General features: G+C 41.8%; 1 long non-coding RNA gene across 1 annotated transcript in view; it reads left to right on the top strand.

The window, feature by feature from the left end:
* LOC134295319 (uncharacterized) overlaps window positions 1-17,595 on the top strand; it is a 174,120-nt gene that overhangs the window by 95,285 nt on the left and 61,240 nt on the right. Inside the window, exon 2 of the long non-coding RNA XR_010001861.1 lies at window positions 9,880-10,010. This is a non-coding gene — a long non-coding RNA (uncharacterized LOC134295319). The remainder of the gene's footprint in view (window positions 1-9,879; window positions 10,011-17,595) is intronic.

Raw genomic sequence — 17,595 nt, 5'->3', positions numbered from 1 at the left:
CAAGGGATTTGTATATACTATCTGCTCAGCTGGAAAGAGTTATGGAAGAGATTAGCATTAACCAAGAGGGAGAAATGGACATTGTATTTGATACATTTATCAGATACAGATATAAGGATTGATCTAACCTCATTAGTTAACTATTGATAATAGTTTTAAAAACACTGAAAACCCTTTCAGATCTACTATAAGGAAGATTGAAAATTAACTTTTTTCTTTATGTTCCATCCCACACTTTATCTTTCTATTTTGTATTTCTTTTAAATGTAAGTTCTATTGTATTTTTAAAATTTGCAATAAAATTATTATAGGAAAAAATAGCTGTGTATATTCATCAGTCTCGCATAGTCAATGAATATATGATAGAAAATGAGGATTATATCAAGCATCAATATAACTTCTTACTACACTACTTAGAAGTCACACAACCAGTGTCAGGGTGAGAGGAATCTGATCAATGTGAAAAAGGTTTGCTTCGCATTATCAGAAATCCAAAACCAATCAGGATTCTTTGTTTTAAAGAATAAGCCTATACACATAAAATTCTACTTTGGCTTGGAAAGCTATCACCTTTGCTATGTTTTTGGATGGCAACTCCCATTAGCTAGCATGTCTAATGGTTAGAGATTATGGCAGCCGAAGCTCAACAACATCTGGAGAGCCATAGTTTCACTCCATATATCCGTATTTACTTGAGTCTAACATGCCATCTAATCTAATGCATACCTCAGTTTTCAAAACCAAAAAAGTATTTGCAGGTGAATATAATGTGCAGTGGCAAAAAGTGTGCATTACTGTCACTGCCTGCTTATAATTCCTTCTTTACAAACAAAAGTGTTAGCACACCAAAGCTTCCAGCAATGGAAACCTTGGGGTGCATCTATGCTGCAGAATGAATACATGTCAATTGCCTTGGTTCATTACTATGAAATCCTGGGGGCTGTAGTTTGACAAGGCTTTGACTCTTCTCTGCCAAAGAATGCAGCCTCCTCACCAAACTGCAAATCCCAGGATCCCATAGAATTGAGCCATGGCAATTAAATCAAAAAGGAGCTCCAGGTGCAGCTCCTGAAGTTGTTTCCCCTTTGGATTTGGCTCAGCACTAAGATGACCATATAACGCGAATCTAATGCACACCCCAATTTTGGCAAGGTCATTTAGCCAAAAAAGGTGAGTGCCCAATTCGATTAAATATGGTACATATGGCTCTTTTTCTATATTCTTATGGAATCATAGAATTATAAAGTTGGAAGAAACTACAAAGGCCATCCAATCCAACTACTTGCCATATGCAAAGATTTGTTATTTTTATGCTGCCATGCTCTTCTTCAGAAGGTATTTAAAGCAAATTAGAAAAATTAAGAATAAACTAAATAAAACTATTTTAAAACAGGGAAGTATTAGATGTGTGGGGAAGTTCAAAATGCAAATATCTCTTTGGCCACATTTTAAGGATTCATGGGCTACTCGAACTCAGAGTACGAATGTGTCCTAGAAGAAGTTACTCTACAAATGGGAATCATGTGGCCACGAAAAGATAAAAGTTAGACAGTTTTACAAAAAGGACTCTAAATTCCTTTTTACTGTTAAGCATCAACACTCATACCAGAAATGAACAAACTGAGGAAAAGTTGGGTCAGTTGTGGAAAGTACATATGAACTATCTTTGTACTTTCCTGGTGACACATTTATTTTAACTTATTCAGTTCATCAGATTTATAATTTTTGAGATATCACTTGTGAAATATCTAACAGGCGGTTTCCAGTAATCCCGCTAAGCACTTGTCATGTTCTTGCCATACATGACCTGTTACAAAATGTTTTGGCATGAAATATGAAAGAAATTAACCTTTTGTATGCGAGTTTTTGAGGAGGGAAGAATGTGTTGCTTGTTGGCATTATGAAGAAAGGTGGATTAGGATCTGAGAAACTGATCTGCTTTGAAGCTTTCTTCCTGTTCAGATGAATTATGTTTTGAGACACATTTCTTAAATTTTGTTGATGCCAATTGTTTGAGTTGTCTATTTTTCTGGCTTGCTCCCAGAGTCTCTGGAAGGTAAACACTAAAGTGGGAGGTCAATGCATATGGATATAGATGCATGTGGATATGCATGCACATATATGATTTTGAAACTTCCATTTTGTGCATAGCCAGCCATTTCCCACGAGGGCCACAAAACTGTAAACAATTCTGAGTATTTTACTCTTAGCACATTTAATGACAGTTGTTACTCTGTACTGATCTACATGTCTTAAGGTCCAGCTATTTGTTAGATGGCCATCTTTGGCATCATGTCACACATTTATGAAAATCATTGTGCCAAGCCTATTTTTAAAATGTCTTTATCATCCCAGCTGTGACAAAGAAGCCTGGCTGCAATAAGATAATTAGTAACAAGAATCAGCTATTGCAGTCATTCCCAATCTTTGGTCCTCCATTTGGAACTTCAGGTCCCAGAATTCCTGACATTTGGCCAAGTTGAAGTCTCAAACACTTGGAGGACCAGAGGCTGGGAACCACTGATCCTTTCTTAAGTATACTATGTAAATTCTACAAAGCTTATGGATTAAGTGGTGACTAAAGGAGATACCATTTTCATAATGGCTCTGCACCTTTGGGGTAGAAACTTAAACACCAAGTTCAAATGTAGTCAGTCCTCCATATTCATTCTAGTTAGGCACACAAAACTCCCATGACAGTGAAAAAACACCAATAAAATGCTATTTTTTAACCTGTGGAAACACCTATCTAGGAATTTCTAGTTTCTCTAGCATGACTCCATGGGTAACTTTCACCAGAAGCTGACTATACAGTTACTTTGAAGAACTCCCTAGAGATAACATTTTTATCAAATCTAGAAATAATCAAATCCACATTTGTGAACTTGCTGAATGCTACATAATTAAATAATTTTCTTTGTATCATAATTTGGCAAATATTGTAAGGGTTTCCCAATTCAGAAAAATATTTGTCATGTGATGTATCACTGAAAATATGTGGACACTCTGGCAGAGAAATACTCTGATTTTTGATCAGGAAACCTCTAGTAGCTCATGTACACAGAAAGCCATTTTGGAATTGGAATGTCTGAATCACCAACATACAGGAGAGCAGATGGAAGGCAAAAATGCACTAAATCTGTCATCACACCTAGTGGATCATTCCAACAGTCATAACTGGAAAAGAGGAAGAATACACAACAGATTTTAGTTTTATTACACAATAGTTAGTATAGCCAAGGCTTGCAATATATGTGAAATTGTTTTTAAATGTCAGAAGCAGATAACATTGGCTGTTTTCAGATAATAATATTTAGCTCAGTCTCCCTAAAATTTTTAAGTCCTTTGAAATATTTCTTTTTTGCACTATAGCTCCCTGAATCCTCAAGCCAGCATGACCACTTCTCTGAGCACCGCAACTAATGTACATAAGTTCCCAGTAGTTGCTACTTTGGGTAATGAATGTTTCCTCATGGCAAACTGGCTATCTTACATGATATTACAAAAACCATATAGAAAAACTTGTGATTTACTATGAGAAATCATAAAGTCAAAAGGCACCACAAGGGCCATCTATTTCAAACCTCAGGAATACACAGCTGAAGTACTCCTGAAACTGCTCATCCAAACTCTGTTTAAAGAGCTCCAAAGATGGGAAGTCCATTGTGTTGCAAGGCAACCGTCTCCACTGTTGTACAGCACTTACTGTCAGGAAGGTCTTCTTAATATTGGATGAGATTTTTTTTTCTCCTTGTAGTTTCAAACCATTGGTTCATATTTTCTGGAAAAGCAGAAAACAAGCTTGCCCCAACTTCTATATGTGGTCCCATCAGATATTTGGCCATCATTTATTTATTTATTTACCCTATTTATACCCCGCCTTTCTCTACTCTGAAGGGGACTCAAGGCAGCTTACATATGGCAACCATTAAAAACACATATAAAACATAAGCTTAAAATAAATGGAATTAAAATTAATATATATTAAACATTTAAAATTGCATTCAATATTAAAATCACACCATCCAGAAATCGTAGTCATCTTTCCCTTCTCTTTCCCAAGCACACATGTGTCCCCTCTAGCTATGTATAGTTGATTAATAAGAATGTGTGATCATTTGTCTGAGAGTTTTTAAAAGTATGTGGACATTGGGAGATAACAGGAAACAGGCAGGCAAAAATCATAGAACCGAAAATGGTAGGGGAAAATGATCTGCAGGAAGCACGAAGAATGAATGATGAGGGACAGAGGGATAGCTGAAACAGTTTGAACTTTTAGAGACTAAAAAAATTCTCCTATACTGTGAACATTTTCCTGTAGGGTACTTTCTCAATGTTTCTCAAGAAGCATTGTAGAATAATCTTTTCATACTCAGAAAACTGCTATATCCTAAAAATTGAGGATGATTTGAAAGAGTTACCACAGAACAGAGCCAACATTAGAGGTAGACTTTGATTAATGAAGCAAGTGTGCTCTTGGGCATTACTTCTTTAATGGAGCATTTGGGACAGGTTGAGCATCCCTTATCTGGAATTCCAAAATCTAAAATCTCCAAAATCCAGCATTTTCCATATGGGTGGTGAGATAGTGGCACCTTTACTTTCTGAAAGTTGAATGCACACAAATTTTGCTCCATGTGCAAATTTATTAAAATATTATGTATTAAATTACCTTCAGCAGGCTATGTATATATGGGATATAGTAAAATAAATAAAATTCATGTTTAGACTTGGGTCCCATTCAAGATATCTCATTATGAATGTATATCCAAATACAGGTATTCCATAATCTGAAAAATTCAGGGTCCAAAACATTTCTGGTCTCAAGTATTTTGGATACTTTAACTGCAACATGCTCATTTTACAGGTGGAGATCACAATTCCAGTTTTAAAAAATAGGACTGGAAGAATTCAAGTCATGTAAGTTTAACAGTCTGCACAGATTTTGCAGTGGTTCCTTCCTGCCACAGAAGCATTTAGAAATTCATTGGAGGCTGGAACTATTGACTGTCAGAATTATTTGTGGAAAAACAAAGGTCTACTGGATTCCCGCTTAATCCAGCCTCTACACATAATCTGCCAAACAGATGTGCCTTGATGAAATCGGAATTTACTCCACCTTGTTGCCCATTTCATTTATCCCCATGAATATTGCATTATTTTTCCTGCATTAAAGTGCTTTAAAGTGCAAATCAGATTGTGCTTAGCACAGCTGGCCACATTGGGAAGGATTTGGCTGAACTGATCTGATGTCTTCCTTGCACAGTAATCTTTGCTGTACAGCATGCCTACAATGGTCCATTGTTTGACTCCTTGTTGGTGATAATGCAGCTGGCATTCTGTTCCCACCCTTGAATGATTTCAGAGAGCCTTTTAAAAGGCCCATTTGATAGTCTTGGTATTAAATAACATTCTTCATTTCTGTGTGCTCTTGTCAAATACCTTATCTCTGGGTTTGCATTAATAACTAAACATGAGTCATCAGGCTTCTTAGTGTTTCAAATTGTGGTGTGCACCACAAAAGGTTTTGCTGGTAGTGATCTCTTTGCTAACCCCATATCAACATATTAACTTGATTATCTCTTGGGTGGCCCATAATTTACTTTAGAGGTGGCTCCAGTGCCCACAATCCAACACTAGGCTAGAAATAGTGGAAAGGATCACAATCAGATGGCCATGCATGATGGAAAATGTGCTTGCAAATGTAGAAACCTGGGCTAATAGAACTAAAAAATTAAACAAAACAAAACTATCTAGAACTAGGCTTACCAAGGCACCAACCCAGTATCTGGTTACAATCCTGTATGTGTTAAATTTAAGACAGGGTTACTGTGAATGACTGCAAATTTAAGCAAATCAAACGAAAGGTTCACTTAGGAATTGAAAGATAAGTGCAACTGATGCCTCTTAATCTTTTTATTTTAACACAATCATGCAATTCCATAATTTAAAATTAAAATAAAGCCAAATAAAAATATAAAATCTATACATATAATAAAAGTAAAAATTTGTATGTGTGTATATGGCACAGGTGTCCGCTCAAAGAGACAATCTCTATAGTTCCCAGTGCTGAGAAGCCATCAAGTCACTCCCTCCCAGGAAATCCCCAGTGGTATAGTGGGTTAAAGCCTTGTGACTTGAAGGTTGGGTTGTTGACCTGAAGGCTGCCAGGTTTGAATCCAACCCAGGACAGTGCGGATGAGCTCCCTCTATTTGCTCCAGCTCCATGCAGGGACATGAGAGAAGTCTCCCACAAGGATGGTAAAAACATCAAAACATCCAGGCGTCCCTTGGGCAACGTCCTTGCAGACGGCCAATTTTCTCACACCAGAAGCAACTTGCAGTTTCTCAAGTCGCTCCTGACATGAAAAAAAAACCTCCCTCCCAGGACATTGCAGGTTACAGTGAGCACATTGCAATGTTCCTTTCTCTCTCCACTTGCATGACCCCGCCCACAGCCTCTCCCATAACCCTTTCCTACCCTTTCCTATGGCACACAGCAAAGAGGAATTGATCAGCAACCAAACATACTAGAGAGAGAGGTTAGGGGAGAATTCACCATGATTAATAGGAGCTGTAGGGACTGGATGTATAGTTCACCTGCAATCTAAGGGCACTCTGAACCGCACCAATGACAGACCTGGAACTAACTTGGCACAGAGACACAGCATGGACAAATTTGCATACTGGCAGGGTTTGGGGGTGATTTACTTTGACAATCAGGAGTTATAGTTCACCCGCATTCAGAGAACACTGAACTCATCTGATAAAGGATCTGGAGCAAACACATTTATTTGGGCTGGTCTTGCTTCATTTTTATGAGAAAATTCTTAGGGTAGATAGGCAGAATTCAACATGGCCAACTGGGAATACTGGTGGATTTGGAGGGTGATTGACCTTTATCTCTGGGAGTTATAGTTCACCTGTATTCTGAGAGCCCTCTGAATCCCACTAGTGACGGATCTGGACCAAACTTGGCACACAGACCCAAAATTGCCAACTGTAAATAATGGCAGGCTTTGCGGGTGATTGACCTTGGCATCAGAGAGTTATAGTTCACCCATATTCAGAGAACACTGAATCCAGAAAATGATGGATCTGGACCAAACTTGGCACACAGACCCAACTTGGCCAACTGTGAATACTGGCGGAGTTTGGGGAGGATTGACCCAAGATTTTTGGGAATTGTAGTTCACCCACATCCATATGCATTTTCTAATGGGAGCATTCATAAAAAACAAAAGCAAAGACTGAGTTTTTTCTAAGAAATAGCATAACATATGACCAAACTGATGTTACCTAACATCCAAAAACAAAGAAGGCCCTTTTCAAATAACCCATTAAACAAAAGTAGGTGACAGAAACATTGTGGGTTTGGGAACTATTTATAGTTTTACCCGTTAACAGCTAGAAATTGAACAAACACAGGGGGAAGGCAAGCCAACAGCAGGATGCACACAGCATTGTGCAATAGGGGCCATCACTGCTTCGAGTGATAAAGTCCTTAGTCTCAAAAGTGCTACAAGATCCATTTGCTTATCCTACCATAACTGACCAACAGGATTCCAGCTATAGGGTAAATGATTATCTCCTCTCTCACAATGGTCTGAGGCATAAAATGTTCCTAATGTTCCCACATCATTTCCAGTTAGATGTAAAGCATCAGACAACATAATTTTAAAATCGTGTTGAGGCAACAACATCTTAAATGGGCTGGTTTGCATCCACTGTCTGTCACTTGGGGGGCCCAGCTGTTTTATCGCTGCCCAGATGAAGCTTTTAATACTGATCCCATACAAAGTCAGATTGTGTTCTGTACACATTGGTAGACACATAGCACTTTTAAAAGCATATTAAAAATTCTTGGCCTGGCAACATAAACATTTCTTGATGCAAAAAAGAATTAGTGTAAGCAAAGTTATGGGCCTTCCTTGAACTTTTCTTCAGTTCATCTTTTCAGACTAAAACAAACACGTTTATTTGGGCTGGTCTTGCTTCATTTTTTATGAGAAAGTTCTTAGAGTGGGTAGGCAGAATATGATTTTCAGTGAATTGTTTTTTCATCTGAAAAACACTGTTTGCCTTTTGTGTATCAAGGAATACACTAATTATGACATTTTGTAAGGAAAGGGATATTATTCCATAATACCGACATGTGTAGTTGATGATTTGTTAACTACAATGATCTGTCCAGTACTTGTATTCCTTTAGCAAAGGGATCATGAGACTAACTGAGAGGAAGAAAGTAGAAGCATAAGCTTGCATAGACGCAAGTCTACGTCATCAGATGTATGGAATCAACTGTGAGTGTGAAATAAATATAAGAACAGATTTTAATCAAAGATGCCACTATGAGGTTCTCCATGTGAAGCTTTGTTCTAAGAGAAATCTCTTTAGAAGGGAAATGGTTGACTTATAAAGAATTGTTAACATTAGATAAAGACCAATATAGGTAAAGAAAAGAGGGAAGTTAATGACATGGTTTCCCATTATGACTGTGCCTGTAAAATCAAGTGTTTATTACTTTTTCACAATAGCAATGGGGGAGAAATGTCAACTGTTGGATTTCTGAATTAGATGACTGTTATTAAAAGTCAAAGTGTGATTATATAGTTCACCTAAAGGGAATAGAATAATAAAGGGTAAAAATCAACAGACAATGAGTGTGAAGTTTATAGAATAGTCTTTGTAATTATGTGTTTGTAGGTTAAGATGAACATGTTAATGTAGGTATGTGTTAAATTAGTGTGCTTGCTTTTGATTTAGTTTTATAGTATGCTATAGTAGCTAGTTAGATAGCTGCTTAATTTCAGCAATATATATTGTAAAAATCTCATTTTTATATTATTTCTCCTCCTCTTTAACTATATTCAATTTATTTCTGAATAAAAATAGTTTTATAAAGGATATATAGAGTGAACAGGAAATTGCCACTCCAGAAATATAGCTCACTCCCTCAATTATAATGATGAACCTCTGTGATTATTACAAAGAAAAACATTTTTCTCATCACTGATTTATAAACTGGAAGCTAAAGCAAACCTGAGGGTTATACACTCTTGTCTTACTTACTTACTTAAGCAATCTCTTGTTGTCTGAGTATACTGGCCTTTTAAATGTAGTGTCTTGGCAGTGGGTATGTAGGTGAGCCCTATTCTTGACCCACATGTTCATCCACAGTGAAGACATTGGTTTCCAGGTGTAAGTCTGTTCCGGTCAGGGTTGGCTTGACGTATCTTCCTCCTGGCACTTTTCTCCCTTTTGTCCTCCAGTCGTGCCTCTTCAAATTCCACAGCACTGTTAGTCACAGCTGACCTCCAGCTAGAGCATTCAAGGGCCAGGGCTCATCTACACAGGCTCATCTACATAGCAGAAAAATCATACTTTTTTAAGGATGGCCTGAGGCTTCCATATCAGTGGGATAGTGAATCCACTACAATTTTAAGTTTGAACTTTAACAGCTCTAGCTATGGTGCTGGATCTATTCCCCTTCAATGAAGGTAGCTGCTTAAAGTTTAGACCAAAAAACAGTGATGATTAACCATTGCAGTGTACCAGAGAAGCCACTACCCACTAGTGATTTTCTCATTACCTGTATGTCTGAACAAAGTGGGTTATGAAGTAGGGAGAGGAATCTTAGATTTAAATCATATTCTCTGGTTGTTATTAGTAAAGGTAAAGATTTTCCCCTGATATTAAGTTTAGCTATGTCCCACTCTGGGGGTTGGTGCTCATCTCCATGTCTAAGCCAAAGAGCCGGCGTTGTCTGTAGATGCCTCCTAGGTCATGTGGCCAGCATCATTGCACAGATCGCCGTTACCTTCCCGCTGTAGCAGTACCTATTGATCTACTCACATTTGCATGTTTTCAAACTGCTAGGTTGGCAGAAGCTGGTCTAACAGCAGGAGCTCATCCCACTCCCTGGATTCGAACCGCCGACCTTTCAGCCAACAAGTTCAGCAGCTTAGCGGTTTAACCTGCTGTGCCACTGGAGACACCGGTTGTTATTAGTAAGTAATTTTAAACTAGCCTCCTTTCATTATTAGAGGCTGAAAATCATAGAGAAAAATAAAAGGAAAACTATCTACACTCTTATCATAGACACAATTCAAACTTATGTAGCTCTCCGATTAAGGAGAGCTGACTAGGATGCCCCAATTTCAGCTTTCACCTGCCTGGGCCCCAGGGGAGGGGGTGGGCCATGACTGGGGGGGGGACCATTGAGACCGTGTGGGGGAGGGGGAGAAATAATCACCATCGACCCAGGGAGAAGCGCACTAGAGTTCTGGCGACCCTGGAGAAGGTTAGATGTGGTAGCCTCCATGACAGCCCCCTCGGATTAAAGCTTTTGCTGTTTAATGCCAGGTTCGTTAATGGTAAATCTGCTATCATCCAGGATTTGATCCTGGACGAGACAGCGGACTTGGCCTGCATCACTGAAACCTGGTTGGACGAGCTCGGTGGGGTAAATCTCACCCAGCTGTGTCCTCCAGGTTTCGGGGTGCAACAGCAGGCTAGATCCGGGGGGCGGGGAGGTGGGGTTGCGGTGGTCTTTCGGCAGTCCATCTCCCTGGTCAGGTGCACCGTCCCGCAATCTACAGGTTTTGAGTGTGTCCATCTTAAGGTGGGTTCCCGGGACAGCTTGGGGATTCTGCTGGTGTACCATCCACCCCGCGACACAGCAGTCTCCCTACCTGAGCTAGCAGAGGTGATCTCTGATGTGGCGTTGGTCTCCCAGCATCTGGTAGTGCTGGGGGACTTTAACATCCACGCTGAGGTAGCCTTAACAGGAGCAGCTCAGGACTTCATGGTTGCCATGACGACCATGGGGCTGTCCCAAGTGATATCTGGTCCCACCCATCAAGCTGGTCACACACTCGATCTGGTTTTTGTTGCTTTGGATGGTGGTGTCAGAGTGGAAGAGCAAAATATTCTTCCGTTGTCATGGTCTGACCATCACCTGATCAGTTTAAGACTTACCGTGACCTCAAACCTCTGCAGGGGTGGTGGACCCATTAAGATGGTCCACCCCAGGAGACTTATGGATCCTGATGGATTCCAGAGGTCTCTTGGGGAGTTTCCTGTCATGGAGGCTGGCGATCTTGTCGATGCCCTGGTAGACCGCTACAATAGCGAGATGTCCAGGGCAATTGACATGATTGCTCCCGAACGTCCCCTCTCTTTGCGCAGAGTCAGGTCGGCTCCCTGGTTCTCAGAGGAGTTGGCAGTGATGAAGCGCAAGAGAAGAGGACTAGAATGCCGCTGGGGGAAGACTCAGGACGCCTCTGACCGAGCACGGGCTAGTGCTGCTATTAATGCCTACTCCGCGGCTTTGCGGGCAGCCAAGAAGACCTTCATGACTGCCCGCATAGCGTCTGCAACTAATAGACCATCGGAGTTGTTCCGTGTCGTCGGGGAGCTCCTCCACCCTCCTGAGGGTGGGGAGGCACCCGAGGACACGGCAACTCGGTGCAGCGAGTTCGCGCACCATTTTGCAGACAAAGTCGCTCAGATCCGTCATGACTTGGACGCTAGCGTTGCTGCAATGCCATGTGAGTTAACCGAGGCACCTGTCTGTCCTATCTTGTGGGATTCATTTCAGCTTGTTCACTTAGATGACGTGGACAGGATCCTTGAGGCGGTGAGACCAACTACCTGTGCCATGGATCCTTGCCCTTCTAGGCTAATTAAATCAGCCAGAGGTCGGTTGCGAGACTGGTTTGTGAGGATAATTAATTCCTCTTTGGATCAAGGTAAATTTCCATCTTCCCTTAAACAGGCCATAGTGAAGCCAATCCTGAAGAAGGCCTCCCTTGATTCGACCATTTTAAACAATTACAGACCTATCTCAAACCTCCCTTTCTTGGGCAAGGTCCTGGAGCAGGCGGTTGCCTCGCAGCTTCAGGGTTTCCTGGATGACACTGATTTTCTGGACCCATCGCAGTCTGGCTTTAGACCTGGTCACAGTACTGAGACGGCTTTGGTCGCCTTGGTGGATGACCTCCGCAGGGAGCTGGACAGGGGGAGTGTGACCCTGCTGGTTCTCTTGGACATCTCAGCGGCTTTCAATACCATCGACCATGGTATCCTTCTGGGACGGCTTTCCGGGATGGGCCTTGGGGGTTCTGCTCTGCAGTGGCTCCAGTCCTTCCTGGAGGGCCGTTCCCAGTTGGTGAAGCTGGGGGACACCTGCTCGGACCCCTGGCCATTGACCTGTGGGGTCCCGCAAGGTTCCATTCTGTCCCCCATGCTTTTTAACATCTACATGAAACCGCTGGGTGAGGTCATCCGGAGTTTTGGAGTGCGGTGCCATCTCTACGCGGATGACACCCAACTCTACTACTCTTTTCCACCAAACTCCAAGGAAGCCCCCCAGATACTGAACCAGTGCTTGGCAGCTGTGATGGGCTGGATGAGGGCGAATAAGCTGAAGCTTAATCCCGACAAGACAGAGGTCCTCCAGGTCAGTCGCATGCCTGATCGGGGTATTGGGTGGCAACCTGTGCTTGACGGGGTCGCACTCCCCCTGAAGGCGCAGGTCCGTAGCTTGGGGGTCCTCCTGGACTCATCGCTGACACTTGATGCTCAGGTGTCGGCGGTGGCCGGGAGGGCCTTTGCACAACTAAAACTTGTGCGCCAGCTGCGACCATACCTCATGAAGTCTGACTTGGCCATGGTGTTTCACGCCTTAGTTACCTCTAGATTGGATTATTGCAATGCGCTCTACGTGGGGCTGCCTTTGAAGACGGCCCGGAAACTTCAATTAGTTCAACGCTCGGCAGCCTTGGTTCTAACGGGAGCCCAATACAGAGAGCGGTCAACCCTCCTGTTTAAGGAGCTCCACTGGCTGCCGCTTATTTTCCGGACCCAATTCAAAGTGCTGGTGATCACCTATAAAGCTCAAAACGGTTTGGGACCCATCTACCTTCGGGATCATCTCTCCCCCTATGAACCTGTACGGTCTCTTCGGTCATCGGGGGAGGCCCTCCTCTCGCTCCCACCAGCATAGCAAGCGCAGTTGGTGGGGACGAGGGACAGGGCCTTCTCTGTAGTGGCCCCCCGGTTATGGAATTCGCTGCCTAGGGAGATCAGGCAAGCCCCCACCTTGATGGCATTTCGGAAGAGTCTGAAAACTTGGCTTTTCACTCAGGCCTTTGGTTAAGATCATCTTTTTTCCATCACAATTATTATGCTTCTCGACCTTTTGCACTGGTCACTCTTCTCGATTCCTGATTGATTGATATTACTCAGGACTCCTCCCTACCGTACCTAATGTGACCTTAAATGATTCTAATGCACTTTATCTATTTATGAATTTGTTACCCATAATGTGCACCGTACACTCTGCTTATCCACTATTGCAACCTCATTGTTTTTAACCTGATGTTTTAATTCTGCGTTGTGTTTTTTAACTTATTGTGTATATTTTTTATTGGTTTTGTTTTTGTCCTGATGTTTTATATTTTATCATTGTTTGTATTTTGATTTTGCTGTAAGCCGCCCCGAGTCCCTTTCGGGGGAGATGGAGGCGGGATACAAATAAACTTATTATTATTATTATTATTATTATTATTATTATTATTATTATTATTATTTGATGACAATCATTTGTCTTTCCAGATATTGTTGGACTGCAACTCTCATTAACCCTAGCCATTATAGCCAATAATGAAGAATGCTGGAAGTTGCACTCCAGCAACATCTGCATGACTGCATGATTCCCACCTGTGGATTAAACCTCAAACCACTGTTGTCAGGGAGCAGCATACCTGAAAGCCATGTACACATATTCTGTGACTCAAGGGCTATACAACCTCTCTATTTCAACAGGCAATACCAGGATGAAAATGGTTAAGCGAGCTGAGATTTTCTCAAATAGATGCTACATTTTTGGAGTGCTTTTCTTTCATCCAGACAGAGAATGCTGAAATCCTCACTTTGTTTTCCCCAGCTGCATACCATAAATCCTATCATATTTTTATAGTAGCCAGAAAGTTTTTCAGGGCTAGCGCAATGTCTAAAAATATTAGGTTGCCTCTGCCCATTTGACCACTTGAGAGCTACAGTAGTTATCCATATCTTCCCTTGGGTGTCATTTATTGCTTTTATTTCCTATACAGCTAATTACAGGTTCCAAAAATGCATTCTTTTGACTGCAAGAAACAAACCCTGGCTTTTAACTTTGCCTTATTACAGTACTGACTAATGTTTTTCTTTGGGAAATATTTCCTTTTGCTAAAGACATTTTCCCCAACTTACTGTGGCTCATTATGACATTTTGAAACCCTCTGCAGGGAACTAGTACTGCTTGTGGTTAATAGCTATTTTCCTTTGCCTGGTGCTTCTTGATTGGTATTAATATCATAAACACATTTTTTATTTAAGGTTGCAGTAGAGACTTGTCTATTTATAGTACCCACCTTTAAAAAAACGGCCACATTTGTTTATTTTTTCAAATAATCTCCTGATCTTCTCCTCTACCCACCCACCACTGCCATTCATTTAGGTTGATTTTAAAGAAAATGATCTTTCTCTTGCAGGACATCTACAAAAAAAACTTCACAAACCAGATTAGTTTCATGGTGATAGATACCCCCTCATCCCTGAGTTAGACTACTGCTTCTTAAATTATGGGCTCTGATCCCAAATGGGGTCCCATTAACTCAATATTGGGGTCCTAAAAATTTGGCAATGGTAAAGGTTTTCTGAACATCACCTAGGACTTCATCAGATAGGCAAAATTGCCTGTTCTGTGATACTTGGACCCCTCTTCAGGCACGGAGCCCGCCATATGCCATCACATGATGTCGATCTACTCCCAGTGGGGCTCTGTGCCTGAAGAGAGGTCCAAGCATTGCAGAAGGCAGCGTTGGCAATACGGGAGGCTTCCTGTGTTGCATAGAAAACAACAGGAGTGGGGTGGGGAGGGAGAAGCCAGGCGGCAATGCTTTCCCCATGGAATAAGGTGAGGGGAAATGCAGGAAATGCAGGGTGTGGGGTGACACGTTCTCCATGGCTCCCACCGGCAATCCATGGTGAATCCTCCCACTATCACCCAGATCAGGGACCTCAATGTGATAAGATCCTTAGACATTTACTGCAAACACAGCACAACAGGTTGGTGTAAAGGGCTGTTTACACCGACCTGCCATACTGTGTTTACAATGGACTCTGCAGAAGATGTTTTACTTGATCTTCATAAAAAGGAAAACTAGTCTGGTTAGCAAGCCTTGCAGATGCTAATTTGTTATCAGTAAATGTTTGATTCTTTACCTATTTTACATATCTATATACCCAGCATCATGTAAAAATGTCTTGGGCCAAAAGGGATGTGAGTGGAAAAGGCTTAACAAGCTCTGCCTTAAAACTATACAATGAAGCTCAGAGATCCCACTTCTGATGCAAGGGGCCAATGTCCTACCTCCTGACTCAAGTGCTGAGATTTGGCAATACTTCTGACATTAGAGAGTAACAGGGGGTGAGATGGATAAGTCTGATGTCACGCAGGGTGTAAGCAGTGTGAAGCTGAGTGAGCATCAGGGAAGCTTTTAAAAAAATCTCTCTTGGCTCCACTCCCCACCTTCCCTGTGTGACATTGGGAAGGTGACAGCAGGAGATGAGAAAGGATACTTCTGATTTCCATACACTCTCTCTCTTGATGTCACAGGAGAGAGGGTGGGAAGCCCAGAAAGGATCACAAAGGCTCAGAAAGGATCACAAAGAATCACCTTCCTCTCTCAGCCCTCCCACCATTGGTACAGGAGCAGGGAAGCCAGACCAAAGAGAATACAGTGGTTCTCAACCTAGGATCCCCGGGTGTTTTTGGCCTAAAACTCCCAGAAATACCAGCCAGTTTACCAGCTGTTAGGATTTCTGGGAGTTGAAGGCCAAACACATCTACGGACCCCAGGCTGAGAACCACTGGGCTATAATCTTTGAGCTTTGCTCCATATAACATCAAGAGTGGAGGGGGGGGGGGATAGAATTGGAGTGGCTATGGTTTTCTCTACTCTGGTGGCAATTTCACAACAATGCAGAGAACCTTGTTATGTGGTCACTATCTAAACACAGTCTGCAATGATAATCCTCCACACTGGGCTGCCTCTGTGTTGCTGGCTTGTGAGGACCGAAAATAGGTGAGTTAGAGGAAGGGCAGAGTATCCAGAAAGGGGCTTTAGTAGGATTCTCCTTGTTCAGTTTTCAGCCACTTAAAAAACTCCTTTCCCTTTTTTAAACACTTCAAGCATTAAAATAATCTTTCTATTTCTAGTCATCTTTATTTTATCTTAAAATCTAATCTATTCTAATGTCTATCTTGTACTCTATCCTTTCATATGCATTGGTAAATTTTGCAGTACTAGTCCATGACCCTAGTGGCACCAGATTGCATCTGATCTTTGAAGCTAAGCAGAGTCAGCCCTGATTAGTGCTTGAATGAATACCAGGTGTTCAGGGGAAGGCTCTCACAAAACCACCTCTGACTATTCCTTGCTTATGAAAATCCTATGGAATTCATGGGGTCACCATAAGTAACACAAAAACATATAGAGTGGCAATACTAATAACCACAATTCCAAGGAAATTTATTTATTTATTTATTTATTTATTTCCATCATTTATATGCCGCCCTTCTCACCCGAAGGGACTCAGGGCGGCTCACAATACAGTAGAAAAATAAAACATAGCAATTAAAACAATCAATTTAAAACAATCCAATGAATACATTTAAAACAGTATAATAAAATACTTAATCCATTCGTCCACATAAACCTTGCACGTAAACCTTAGTCTGGACCGAGTTAAAGCCATCATAATTCATTCATTAAACGCTTGTTCGCAAAGCCAGGTCTTTACCTTTTTTCTGAAACTCAGAAGGGATGGAGCCTGCCGGATGTCACTGGGGAGGGAGTTCCACAGCCGAGGAGCCACCACCGAGAAGGCCCTGTCCCTCGTTCCCACCAGCCGCACTTGTGAGGCAGGTGGGACCGAGAGCAGGGCCTCCCCAGACGATCTTAAAGTTCTCATGGGCTCGTAGGAGGAGATACGTTCGGATAGGTAAGTTGGACAGGAAAGTAAAAAAAATGCAGACAACTGCATTGAGTCTGATCATCAAACCAGTTCTAGGTAAAGGTAAAGGTTTTCCCCGACATTAAGTCTAGTCGTGTCCGACTCTGGGTGTTGGTGCTCATCTCCATTCCTAAGCCTAAGAGCTGGCGTTGTCCATAGACACCTCCTAGGTCATGTGGCCATGCATGAAGCGCCATTACCTTCCTGCCGAAGTGGTACCTATTGATCTACTCACATTTGCATGTTTTCAAGCTGCTGGGTTGGCAGAAGCTGGGGCTAACAGTGGGAGCTCATCCCGCTCCCCAATTCAAACCGCCAACCTTTCAGTCAGCAAGTTCAGCAGCTCAGTGGTTTAACCTGCTGTGCCACCAGGGGGGCCTTCAAACCAGTTCTACTAGTTTTCATTTCCACCCAGAACAGGTCTTTTGTAAAATTATTGAGTTTTAATTGTCCACCGAGGGCAATTAAACCATCTTATTGTATTTGTATTACAACATACTGCTATTTATCTCCTAAGCCTACTTCCTT

The sequence above is a fragment of the Anolis carolinensis genome, chromosome 1 (genome assembly GCF_035594765.1).
Source record: "Anolis carolinensis isolate JA03-04 chromosome 1, rAnoCar3.1.pri, whole genome shotgun sequence".
NCBI classification, from domain to species: domain Eukaryota; kingdom Metazoa; phylum Chordata; class Lepidosauria; order Squamata; family Dactyloidae; genus Anolis; species Anolis carolinensis.
This window is presented reverse-complemented; position numbering and strand designations above follow the sequence as displayed.